The 13,639-nt window shown below is 45.0% G+C and overlaps 1 pseudogene; it reads left to right on the top strand.

Moving 5' to 3' along the window:
• Nucleotides 1-11,982: 11,982 nt before the first annotated feature.
• LOC141052494 (U6 spliceosomal RNA) lies at nt 11,983-12,101 on the top strand (annotated as a pseudogene).
• The last annotated feature ends 1,538 nt before the right edge of the window (nt 12,102-13,639 follow it).

Consider the following 13,639-nt stretch of genomic DNA (forward strand, 5'->3'; position numbering starts at 1 on the left):
ACAAGACCCCCCAAAGGTATAAAAGGGAATAAAAGAGAAGACGTATCGGGGGGTGCACTTTCTTCTTTACATTAGTAATATTTCACCTGCCTCTCTTCTAATTTCCTTTTTCTTTCTGGTTCCCTCTTTTGGGTCTTGTCCAGACAAGAATATTTCTTTTAGGGTTACCTGGGTACATTAAGGCCTCTTTCACACATCAGGTTTTCGCCGTCAGGCGCGATCCGGCGCTTTTGACAGAAACCGGATCCGGCGAAATGCAATGCCGGATCCGGTTTCCCCCTCATTGACTTGCATTTGCGCCGGAAAAAACGGCTACTGTAACGTTTTTTGTCTCCGGCGTAAAAGCCGGACACGCCGGATCCGGCGCGTCCGGCTTTTTCACACAATGAAAGCCTATGAGCGCCGCAATGCGCCGGATCCGGCGAAAGCCAGATCCGGTGGCCGGATCCGGTTTTTTGGGTCTGAGCATGCTCAGTAGCTCTGCCCACAAGACATATATAAAAGCAAGACAGTGGGACCCACAGCCACACCCAACATGCCACCCAAGAAAGCAACCAAGCGCAGCAGGAGAAGGCAGGAGACCACTGCAGCACCATCAGCACCACCACCACCCCAAATGGAGCAGCAAATGGAACATGCTGAGGAGGGGAGGCCAGCAGCAGATGAGAGACGGTAATTATCAAATCCCCCATTCCTCCAAACTAGGGCTATTGAATATCAAGATATTCATTGGCCCTTTGTTTCTCTTTATTCAACAGCCGCCCAATAGATGCAGCAGCAGCAGCAGCAATGGCAGCAGGTGGAACACCACCCACAGGCATGGAGTGTGGCCACCAGGAAGACAGCACATCATCTTCTGGGAGCCCTCCCTCGCATCGTCAGCGTTTGACGGTAAGTTTTTATTTCCAAAATCCATCATCTCTGTAATATATGTCTATTCATTGCCTTTTATTTCAAAACAGGATTCACAAGATGAAGAGGAGCTCCCAGAAGAAGAAGGAAGGGGTGGACAGACACTTGGAGTGGGCTCACAATTGGTAAGTTTTTTGCATCAAACGCAGAAACACAACATCACACTACACACAACACATAGAAAACAATGTTCTGCAGACCACACACAGCAAACAAATGCCTACATCCAAAGACATAACATTTTTTGTTTTCTTCTCTAGTCTTCCCAATCTGATGCTCGGCCAAGAGGTCCTCGCAGTGCCTCCCAGGGTCGTCGGTGACAGCAACGCGGCGGTCACCAGCGTGTAAGTATAAATATTTTTGCTTTGTTTTTTTGCACTTTTTATTTCATTTCTTTTGTGGAGGCTAATTATGTTATTTTTGTCTTTTTCTTTAACAGCCTTCACAGCGTGCTCCCGACTCTGACGGTGAGGATGGAGGACTTGATGTGGACCACCTCATCGATCTCGTCAGAGAAAGGGAGCCACTCTGGAATATGGCTGACCGCCGCCACGCTGACCTTATCGTTACCCGACGACTCTGGGAGGAAATCTGTTCGCTCCTTGTGGGCCGCTGGGAGGACCTCGATGTTCGGGCCCAGATTAAAGAGCGTAAGTATATACAGTACCGGTTGCTTGATGTAAACCAGTGTTTCCCGAACTCCAGTCCTCGTGGTCCCCACGGATCATGTGTTCAGGATTTCTATTTACTATGGAAATCCTGAAAACATGACCCCTGGGGACCATGAGGACTGGAGTTTGGGAAACACTGATGTTGTATACTAACCACTTTGTCCTTTCTCGTTTCAGGGAACAGAATTGTGAATCGGTGGCGGTCTGTGAGGGATCGTTTCAAGAAGGAGTTCAATAAAGAGATGCAGGCCCTGAGTGGATCTGGAGGACGCAGGAGCAAGTACAAGTACGCAGAAGCCCTGTCGTTCCTCCGGGAAACAATGGTCACTAGAAGGTAAATATTACACACCACATGTGAAAAAAAATGTTAGATGTAAAAAAAATTTTTCAGCCAGGGCCATACCATGTCAGTATTTTAATTGTTTTTTTTTCTCTTTATTCCACAGCACGGTGAGCAGCACTCGGGAGCCTGCACGATTGGACCCTTCTGAGGCGATCCCTGAGGAGACCGGCACCGAGGGACACTTCGACCGCCCCGGTACATCTGCACCTTCCCAGCCTTCCCACACATTCGACCCATCTGTCCCATCCACCAGCACAGGAGCATCGTGGCCGCCTACATTACATGAAGCTGCTGGTGAGGAGATCGCTTTCCCTTTACCCCACCCTTCTGCCCCTGCCACCTCTAGTACACCTGCGGGTACTGGGCGGCAGCGGCAGAGGGGTCAGGAAAAGACTTATGCGCCAGAGTTCTTGCATCTGAATGCATCTTTCCAGAACTGTCTAAAAGTCTTGTCAGAGCAAATCTCCGCAGGCTATCAGCAGATCAACTCCAGCATTCTGGAGGTGAAGACACTTCTGCAAACCATGCATTCAGAAGCAAGATCTTCGCCAAACCACACCTTTTTCAGGTCTGTTGTGGAGCGCATGGAAACGCTCTCTCCTGCCCAGCAGATGCATGTAATGCATTCATGCCACGCTGCTCTCCAGCAAGTTACCTCCCAACCTCCTCCTCCCACCACAGTAGTTCCTCCACCTGCACCCCCTCCAGCCACTTTCCATCCTCCCCCTCCTATTACATCTACATCCCCTCCAGCCACTTTCCATCCTCCCCCTCCTATTACATCTACACCCCCTCCAGCCACTTTCCATCCTCCCCCTCCTATTACATACCATCCACCTCCCCAGCACCATCCACCTCCCCAGCACCAGCAACCTCCCCAGCACCAGCAACCTCCCCAGTACCAGCAACCTCCCCAGTACCAGCAACCTCCCCAGTACCTGCAAACTCCCCAGTACCAGCAACCTCCCCAGTACCAGACATCTCCCCACTTCCAGCAACCTGCCCCGTACCAGACATCTCCCCACTTCCAGCAACCTGCCCCGTACCAGACATCTCCCCACTTCCAGCAACCTGCCCCGTACCAAACTCCTTCCCCATACAACTTGCCATCAACATCATCTGCTCCTACAGTCCCTGCCCAACCCTCCACTCCACCACCCACCACCTCTTCTGCTTCCCACATGTCCACCCATTCTGTAGTTTTTTCCACACCTTCACCTCTAACTGTTCCTTCCCCACCACGATCCCAGTCCTCTCTCCACACTCCCAGTGTCGAAGTGTCCCGCAGTCCCTCCAGCAGTATTTCCACCACACACTACACAGATTTATAATGTGTGTATTTAAATAAAAATGACCAGTTTTATGGTTTCAAAGCTTTATTAAACAAGTTTATTAAAATTTTAAAAAAGTTTACTAAAAAAAACATTTTTCAATAAAAGTTAAATTATTTTACACTGGTTGTCTGTCATTTCTTTCTGCGGCGAAAAAGGTTAAATACAGGGTATTTAAAAGGTGAAATGGTATTCAAAACTAGGTATATAACTGTGGGTAAATTTTAGCTTTTTGCCACAGTTGTGTTCCTGGTTGTGTTTGAAGCAAAGTATTTCACCTAAAAAGTTGTGTTTATTGTTGGTGATTTCCTAACAATGTACACAACTTTTGTTAAAAGGTGAAATACTTTGCATAAAACACAACCAGGTACACACCTGTGGCCTAAAGCTAAAAATAGTAAGACCATGACAAGATAGCCAACTTTGGTTGGCAAAGGTATATACTGTTGGTCCAGAAGGTACACATGTTTGGTTAGGGCACAAATCTTTCACACTCTGTCATCCTGCCAGTGTACTCTGCCTTGAGGTGACATAAAGTATATTGCAAAATTGTCCCTCATTACTGAAACCGTCACAGAACTTCTAGTGGTAATGTCATGGTAATCTTGCAAGGTGGTTTCTTCAGAGGTGTCCTCAATGGAAATGGGTTCCTTGCAGATAACAAAATTGTGGAGTACCACGCACGCTTTGATCACCTCGTCCACAGTTTCTGTCTTGAGGTTGATCGCAGTCAATAGGACCCGCCATTTGGCTGTCAGAATACCAAAGGTACATTCAACCATTCTTCTTGCTCTTGTGAGGCGGTAATTAAAAATGCGTTTTGGTCTTGTCAATCCTCTGCTAGAGTACGGTTTCAAAAGGTGTTCTGACAGCTGGAAGGCTTCATCCCCTACACAGACAAATGGCATAGGTGGACCAGATGTTTGCGGCAGCGGTCTAGGTGGTGGGAACTGGAAGGTGTTTCCATACAGTTTACGCCCCATGGCAGACAGTTTGAAAACTTGAGAGTCATTGGAGCGGCCATAGGCCCCAATATCAACCGCAATAAATTTGTATTCCGCGTCAGCGATGGCCATGAGGACAATTGAAAAATATTTCTTGTAATTGAAATATTCCGATCCCGATCCAGCTGGCTTTACAATGCGGATATGTTTCCCGTCCACAGCGCCCAAGCAGTTTGGAAACTGACATATCTGTTGAAACTTGTCAGCAATTTCAATCCACCTCTCTGTTGTGGGCTCTGGTAAAAACTCTTCAGCTAAGGAGTCCCACAGTGCACGGCATGTGTACTTCACAATTCCAGATATGGTGGAAATCCCGAGTCTGTACTGGAAATGCAGTGACGAAAGGGATTCTCCAGTTGCAAGAAATCTGTGGGGAATTAAAAATCAATTAGTTTTAAATCACAGCATTACATACCAAAACTGACCTATAACACTTGGAGATACAAACTACCACCAACAAGATTGCAGTGAAAGTGTGCTCTGATGCGAGCATATCCAATAAATGTGGCTTACCTTAAAGTCACCATCAGACGCTCTGCGGGTGAAACAGAGAAGCGGCAATAGGTGTCCGCTTTTCTTATGAGGTGTGCAATGCGCTCCACCAAGTAATCAAAATTCTCCATTTTCATCCTAACATATCCAAAAAATTTATCCGGGTTTCGTCGAAGGTCCATGCAGAGTGTAGAATAGACCCCACGCGTCATTCTCTTGGCTGTGATGGGGTGGATCCACAAACGTCATCTACGATGCCTGATGCGCTGCTGTCTCGCTCTCTCCTTCTCCAGAACAATCACCCTCAAACGATTCGCCTCCGCTATAAAATCCGCCAAATTCTTCAAAATATTTCCAATGACAACATCCATCTTCGCCAGTAACTTGCTCTTCTCTCCAACCTGCACTTTCTCCTCTACAACCTGTCAAAGAAGGGCTGTAGGAACATGCTATATATAGTTTTCCAGTAGCCAATCCCGTTTGGAAGGCCACAAGGGTCAATTTTAAAAACCGGATCCGGCGTAATCCGTCGAAAAACGGATAGAAAAACGGATGAACCGGATGAGACGGATCCGGTTTTGTCTGTCAAGAAAAAGACGGATCCGGCAGAAAACCGGATCCATCACATCCGGTTTTACGAAACATTTGTAAACATTTGTTCCTCTCTGATAGTCTGGTATGGGGGAGCCACTGCGCATGACAAACTCCGCTTACAAAGGACTTTCAGAACAGCAGAGAGAATTATAGGCTCCCCCTGCCTAAAATCCAGGATATTTATGATAAGAGTATTCGATCCCACGCATTGAAAATTTCATACGATCCCTCTCACCCGGGACACTCCTCATTCCAACTACTCCCTTCAGGACGTCGCTTCAGAGTCCCCAAATGCAGTACCAACCGCCATATGAACAGCTTCTATCCACTCAACAATTAAATCGTCAGTGTAGACTATATACTGTATCTGTCTTGTTAGATGTTACTTGTTGTATCTGTTGTATCTGTTGTTATATATTATGTTGCCTCTTTGCCACAAAGAATTCCTTGTATATATGTAATATGTACTTGGCGATAATAAATTTGATTGATTGATTGATTGATTGATTGATTGGATCCGGCGTTCCGGCACGACGCCGGATCGCGCCTGACGCCGAAAACCTGATGTGTGAAAGTAGCCTAAGGGAGCTATTCCCATACGCTGGCCTCTATAAACACCCACTATCTATTTCTATTTTCTTCTATTTAGCTCTTTGTCATATATATCAGGACTGTGCAAGTTGTAGCCCACAAACAGGGACTGAGAGAGACCAGAATGAAAGGCGTGGGAGCTATAGTGGGAGTCATTATACAGCATGGGAGCAAATGTAGGGGTCATTATACAGTATGAGAGCTAATGTGGGGGCCATTATACAGTACAGTTTAAAGGCTACTGTGGGGGCCATCATACAGTATGGGGGCCAATATACAGTGTGGGAGTTACTGTGGGGTCTGTCATAAAATTAGGGTTATATACAGTGTGGGAACTACTGTGAGGACACAAAAGAGACATTCTACTATGTAAGGCTATTACTGAGGTTTTTGTGTGGTTTTCCACTGTGGTTTTCCACCTGCGGATTTGTAGAATGGAACAGGTGGAAAATTGCAGCAAAACCGCACAAAAGAAGTCACATGCTGCTTTTTTTTTCTGCACAAAAACCGCAGCATGTGCACAGCGGTTTTTTTTTTCCATAGGCTTTAATGGTACTGTACATCACATGCAGTTCTGCTGCAGATCCGCAGCGGCAAATCCGCTGCGGATCCGCAGCAGAATCCACACTGTGTGCACAGGGCCTAAAGGGCACAATGGTGGCACTATTATGTGAGGCAGTAAGATGAGCATTGATTTTCTACAACACAGCAGGTACAATAGGAGGGACACATACGGCAGCAGCGGCTCAGTATTGGGTTGAATAGTTTGTGCAGGATAGATAGATGGGTACTGGGCTGGAAATGTGAGAAGTCAAATGTGTTTGACTAGTGTGACCAACTTTTTACTATTGAGGCTGCCTATGCAGCATCAGTAGTAAAAAGATCTAATGTTAAAAATAATTTTAAAAAAAATAAAAAATGGTGTATTTCTCACCTTCCGTCATCCCGCGCAGCGTTCCCGATTATCGCGATGCTCCCGTTCCCAGTAATGCCTTGCGAGACTTTTGATGACGTATTGGTCTCGCGATACTGTAGCGTTCTCGCAGGTCTTTGCCGCAAGGCATTACTGGGAACGGAAGTTGGGGGGAGCATCGGTAAGTCTGCGCGGGACGCCGGAAGGTGAATATTACCCGATTTTTTTATTTTAATTCTATTTTTTACAGGGATTTGGTATCCACAGCCTGGAGGACAGTCTCCTCTCCTCCACCCCCTGGGTACCATCCGCAAATGTTCTGCTTACTTTTCACATGGTGGGCACAGCCACATGTGGAAAGTAAGCAGAACAATGCACTCCTATGTGGGCGGAATCGCCCAGATTCCGCAAAATTAATGATCATGCTGCGTATTTTTCCGCGATGCGATTCCGCTGCGGGGAAATCCGCAGCATTAGCACAGCATTGCAAAATCCCATAAGATTGCATGGGATGCTGTTTTTTTGCGTTTTCGTGGCAAAGTCGCGCATTAAAAACCGCCGCCTAAACGCAAAAAAACGCAACGTGTGAACGCAGCCTAAAAGTGAACGATTATCAGAAAGAACGTCACCTGTAAGTTATCATCTGTAACTGTATAGTAAACTCTTGTATATTCTTTAGGACTGGTATCTACTACTATGAGGTCACCATATGGCAGTAATATCAGTATTGTTTTTTGTATAGAGTACAGTTACAGCGCGGTCATCTGCCGAGGTTCTCCTATATTCACGACTAGAGTGTGCCACCTGAGTTGTAGTCAGGGTAACTGGATAGGGGCCCACTTTGATTTGATTTTTCGCCCTCCCTGAGCTGAACTCCTAGCTACGCCTCTGCATATAGGGGAATGCATCTAAGAAGATACAGAATATTAACTAAGAAGAAGGGACTATTCAACCATTGAAACTGATCCTCCTTATCCTTAGGAAGGTTAATTGATTCTAGGAACTTGTATATATTGTTTGTTTCAGATTGGGGCGTAGTAGAGTCTCTGTTAATGTTATGCAGTTTTGAATAATAATCAATGAATGCATCAGCAATCTCAGTGGGAGTAGACACTTGTCCTCGCTGTTGATCCTCCATACATTTTGTTCTAGATTTTGCAGTAATTAGTTTGATTCTACACTCCCTGACAGAAGTTATGTCGCTTATCCATGTTATGTAAATATAAGCTTATAACCTGACGTTAAATTCATCCATTGGTTGTATAAATTACTCTTTTGAAAGCTGAAACCCTCCGAAATGTGGTTTAGCTTAAGAAAATAAATTGGCATCATTTAATGAACACAGAATGGTCAGATTTTGTCAAGACAAAAGTTTTGTCGGCCACAGAAAGTAATGTGATATTCAAACAAATAATTACCGTATATACTCGAGTATAAGCCGACCCGAGTATAAGCCGACCCCCCTAATTTTGCCACAAAAAACTGGAAAAACTTATTGACTCGTGTATAAGCCGAGGGTGCACAGTGAGTGGCCTCAGTTATCTGCAGTGTGTGGCCCCAGTTATGATGCACAGTGAGTGGCCCCAGCTTTGCTGCACAGTGAGTGGCCCCAGCTTTTCTGCACAGTGAGTGGCCCCAGCTTTGCTGCACAGTGAGTGGCCCCAGCTTTGCTGCACGGTGAGTGGCCCCAGCTTTTCTGCACAGTGAGTGGCCCCAGCTTTTCTGCACAGTGAGTGGCCCCAGCTTTTCTGCACAGTGAGTGGCCCCAGCTTTTCTGCACAGTGAGTGGCCCCAGCTTTTCTGCACAGTGAGTGCCCCATCATGTTGCTGCTGCCGCTGCCTCCCTTACTAAAAAAAAAAAACCTGTATACTCACCTCAGTCGCTGCCCCCTGCTCATCAGCGTTGCACTCTGCAGTGACTGTGCAGGCAGAGAGCGATAGCGCCCTCTGACCTGAATGTCACTGCAGAGGACGCAAGACAGCAGAGCGCAGGGACAGGTGAATATGCCTCCCAACCCCCCGTTCATACTCACCGGGTCCTGGCGCTTGTCTCTGCAGCTCCCCTGCTTGGTGTTCCATGTTGTCGGCGCTGCTCTCTTCCTGGTTCAGTGGCCACGTGGTACCCGCTCATTAAATATGCGCATATTTAATGAGCGGGTACCATTTGACAGCTGAAGCAGGAAGAGAGCAGCGCCGACAACATAGAACAAGCAGGGGAGCTGCAGAGAAGGGTGAGTATGATCTCTGACACCCCTGCTCCCCCTCCCCTGCCGATCCCCCCCGGTATATGACTCGTGTATAAGCCGAGAGGGGGACTTTCAGCCCAAAAAAATGGGCTGAAAATCTCGGCTTATACACGAGTATATACGGTAACTGAAAATACAAATATATGTTGCATAACATTGGTGAATGAAGTGGTCATGCTATTAGAGTAATATTTAATATTTTGTGTGACTTCCATGAGCTTGAAGAACTGCATCCATGTGGTTCAACAATGATTCATACAATTTGTTAATGAAGTCATCAGGAATAGCAAAGAATGCAGTCTTACTTGCCTCCCAGAGTTCATCTAGATTCTTTGGTTTTATCTTCCAAGCTTCCTCTTTCATCATACCCCAATCATGCTCAATGATGTTCATATCTGGTGACTGGGCTTACCAGTCCTTGAGCACCTTGATCTTTTTTGCCTGGAGGAACTTTGTTGTGGAGATGGATGTATGAGATGGAGCACCATCCTGCTGCAGAATTTGACCCCTTTTATGATTTGGAATATAAGAGGTAGCTAATACTTCTTGATATTTTAGGCTATTGATATTGCCTTCCACCTTGCAAATGTTTTGCACACCCCCATACTGAATGTAACCCCAGACCATGATCTTTCCACCACCAAATTTAACTGTTTTCTGTGTGTATTTTGGATCCATACGGGCTCCAGTAGGTCTCCTGCAGTATTTGCGGTGGCTGTGGTGTAATTCTACTGAACATTCATCAGAGAAATCCACCTTCTGCCACTTTTCCAGCGTCCATCTGTTTAGCAGGCTTTGGGACTTTGCAAATGCCACAGTTTTCTATTTGACTTTTGTTTAGTGCTGGCTTCTGGGCACTGATTCGACCATGGAGGCCATTTCGAGACCGCATCCTACAAACTGTTCTAGTTGACACAGGGACTTGAGGTGACCAGACCTGTTGGAGCTCTGCTGCAGTGGAAGAGGGGCTTGATTTGGATTTTCTAACCAACAAACATTCCTCCTGAGCAGTTGTCTTGCGGGGTCTGCCGGACCTGGGCTTGTCAAATACATCTGTAGTCTCTTCAAATCTTTTTTTAATTCTTTGTACTTGATGCTGAGACACATTAAAGGTGCCAGCCACCTCTGCAGTGGATCTGGTCTTCAGCCTCTTGATAATCAAGGCTTTGGTCGCAGGGTGGATTTTTGACATGTGGTCTGAGCTCAAGTTGCAGTTCAAATGAAGGTTTTGTGTTCTGGGTTTCTTTTTATACACACCCACTAATCAACCGATCATTTACTGAGCACAGGTGAGGATGTAAACTAGGATTGGGTGCATTATATGACCAAGCGACAAAACTATTGTCTTGCCAAAATCTGACCATTCTGTGTCCATTAAGTGATCAATATTTTTGCATTGATGCCAATTTATTTTCTTAACCTAAACCATATTTTGGAGGATTTCAGCTTTCAAAAGAGTAATTTATATAACCAATGGATGAATTTAACGTCAGGTTATAAGCTTTTATTTACATAACATGGATAAGCGACATAACTTCTGTCAGGGAGTGTACGAGCCAGTAAAGACCCTGCCCTGTGTCCCATAGCATAGAACTTACATTGGAATTTTATCATATTCTATTCATGTGTGTAAGTAAAGTGGAGGGTAATTTATTCCCTAATAGCGCTAATTTTGAAGCTTATTCTTTGGAGAGATGGGTTTTATAGATTTTTTTTCCAGTGAGAAAATCTGAGATAGTATTACTTTACTCTCATATTCTCTTTTTCATTTAGCTAAAGCAGTCATCTTTAGAAATACTCCTCTAATATATGCCTTATGTGCCAACCATAGAGTTTCATCTGACACCAATTCATTGTCATTAATTTAAAAATAACCTTGAGATCTTCCTCAATGGTATATCTGTATATCTGTTGTATGTAGAATTCAATAAATAAGTATTTAGGCACCAAGATGTTAGTGGGGGAGAGGAGTATTTCTCAGATAATGTGAGGAACACAGCAGCATGATCAGACCATGTGATGGAGCCTATTCTGTCCCCACTAAATGAAGCAGAATTCATGTTGCTTATAAAGGCAGCTAAACCGCTATACCGGGGTCCAATAAGGAGACTGTAGGTTGAATCTGTGCTCTATTGAACGTGATGGTATATTGGCACAGTGAAACTACAAACAAAAACATATATGCATACAATCAATACTGGGTTCATCAGGGATTCATGTATACATAGTACATATCTGCACTAATAGCTAACCAGGGGAGAACTAACTAAGCAGGCTAGTATGAGACAGAAATTGGAAACAGGAAACATGAATACATACCAGCGATGCTGTCACAAGGGGAGAAGAGAAATGAGATGCTTCCTGAATGCAGGCAGAAGGAAAATGGTGGACTGGAGGAAAAATGGGGGCCGTACTAACCATAATCCTTTGCAAAAGGCTACCAGGGTGCATTGCAACCTTAACAGAATGCACTGTAAATGGAGGGAAATAGAAAGTGAAAGTAAAACACACAATAACACTGCAGTTATGACTCTGGTCACTAGATGGAGCCAAAAAACACTGGAAACATTAACAAGCAGATAATCGGGGATTATGAATTAAATGTCGGAGACAGAACAGAGCCTACCTCTGAATGCACACACATATTAAAAGCTGCACTGTCTACTAAAATATAATCTATTCAAGAATATTCTGTGAGCCTTGGAGAAAGATAAGTGTAATCTCTTTCATTAGCATGATGGTAACGCCAAATATCATGCAAACATTCTTCAGAAATCATGTATCTTAATTCCACATGTCTCAGATCAGATTTAGAAAATCAGTCTAACGATTTAGATAAAGGTACATTAAGGTCCCCACAAATAATTATTGGACCTTGAGACATATTTTTAATTCTCTTAAATGATTTAGTAAAAAATCTGCGTTCTTTGGAACGATACAGAGAAGTTTATCATGGCCCCTGCGCAAGGATGACACGCAAATTCGTGAAGCGTTCCATATAAAAAAAAATGCAATATGTGGAGCGTATATTGCTGCTAATGTGTATACAGTATGTTATTATTAATAGAACAGACCACTATTAAAAACTTACCCTGAGTGTCACACAGTGGGGATATAATCTTCAAGGCTAGTGTGGGTTTAGCACATATTGCGACCCCAAAATTTTTAGAGGGGGCATTGGTCTACAGTATTATAGGAAAAGATTTATGGTTTAGCATATGTTTGTCTTGTTTCAGTAAGCGTGTTTCTTGAATACATGCAATATCACAGATTGATTGTATCCCACACAGAATACTGAACCCACAGCCCCTCATCCACAATGTGATGCCCCTACAGACCCCAACACAGTATGATGCCCCCACTGCATGCCATAAAGTTTGAAACCAAAAACAGTATTATGATGACCTACACAAAGTATGATTGCCCACACAGTATGATCTCTCCACCACAGTTAGTATGATCCCCGACAGCCTACCAACACAGTATGATGACTCCCACAGCTCCCCACATTGTTTGATGGTCCCCAGAAAGTACGATTGCCCACACAGTATGATCCCCCCCCACAGTCAGTATGATCCCCGACAGCCTAATAACACAGTATGATGACTCCCACAGCTCCCCACATTGTTTGATCACCCCAAAAAAATACGAATGCCCACACAGTATGATCTCCCTCACCACAGTCAGTATGATCCCTGACAGCCTACCAACACAATATGATGGCTCCCACAGCTACCCACACTGTTTGATGGCCCCCAAAAAGTACAATTGCCCACACAGTATGATCCCCCCACCACAGTCATTATGATCCCCAACAGCCTACCAACACAGTATGATGACTCCCACAGCTCCCCACATTGCTTGATCACCCCTAAAAAGTACGAATGCCCACACAGTATGATCTTCCTCACCACAGTCAGTATGATCCCCAACAGCCTACCAACACAGTATGATGACTCCCACAGCTCCCCACACTGTTTGATGGCCCTCAAAATGTACGATCCCACATGATGATGACATCCGTGCAGTATGATTCACTAGTTGTCTACAGTATATAAAGAATGGTGACCCTCACAGTATGATCCCCTCATCCCCCTACACACGGTATGATGGTCCCCACACAATTTGATTCCCTACAGTCCCCAAAGAAAGAATGATGAACTCCACAGTATGAACACCACAGTCCCCGAAAACAAAATGATGGCTCCACATATTCGCCCCACAAGTGAATGACAAAAACAAACAAACAAGCACAATTCATCTTGCCCCCGTTCCCCAGGCACACTGATTTGATCTTTGCATTACATACTGAAGCTCTACAGCTGGCATCATCTGATGATGTAATTGTGCCTGCTGTGCTGAGACACTCAGTCGTACAGACTGAATGGTGGAAGACGAAGCCAACGGCTCCCTCCTCCACCGATGCATTCACATGTATCAGTATCCAAAGGATGCAGATAAAGGTGTAACTGAGACATTGTATGGAGGCAGGAGGGCACCTGCGGCGTGCATCTTGCGGACCATGGCTTCCTGTCCTTTTAC

The sequence above is a fragment of the Dendrobates tinctorius genome, unplaced genomic scaffold, assembly GCF_039654945.1.
Source record: "Dendrobates tinctorius isolate UK_male_01 unplaced genomic scaffold, ASM3965494v1 ptg000160l, whole genome shotgun sequence".
Lineage (NCBI taxonomy): Eukaryota > Metazoa > Chordata > Amphibia > Anura > Dendrobatidae > Dendrobates > Dendrobates tinctorius.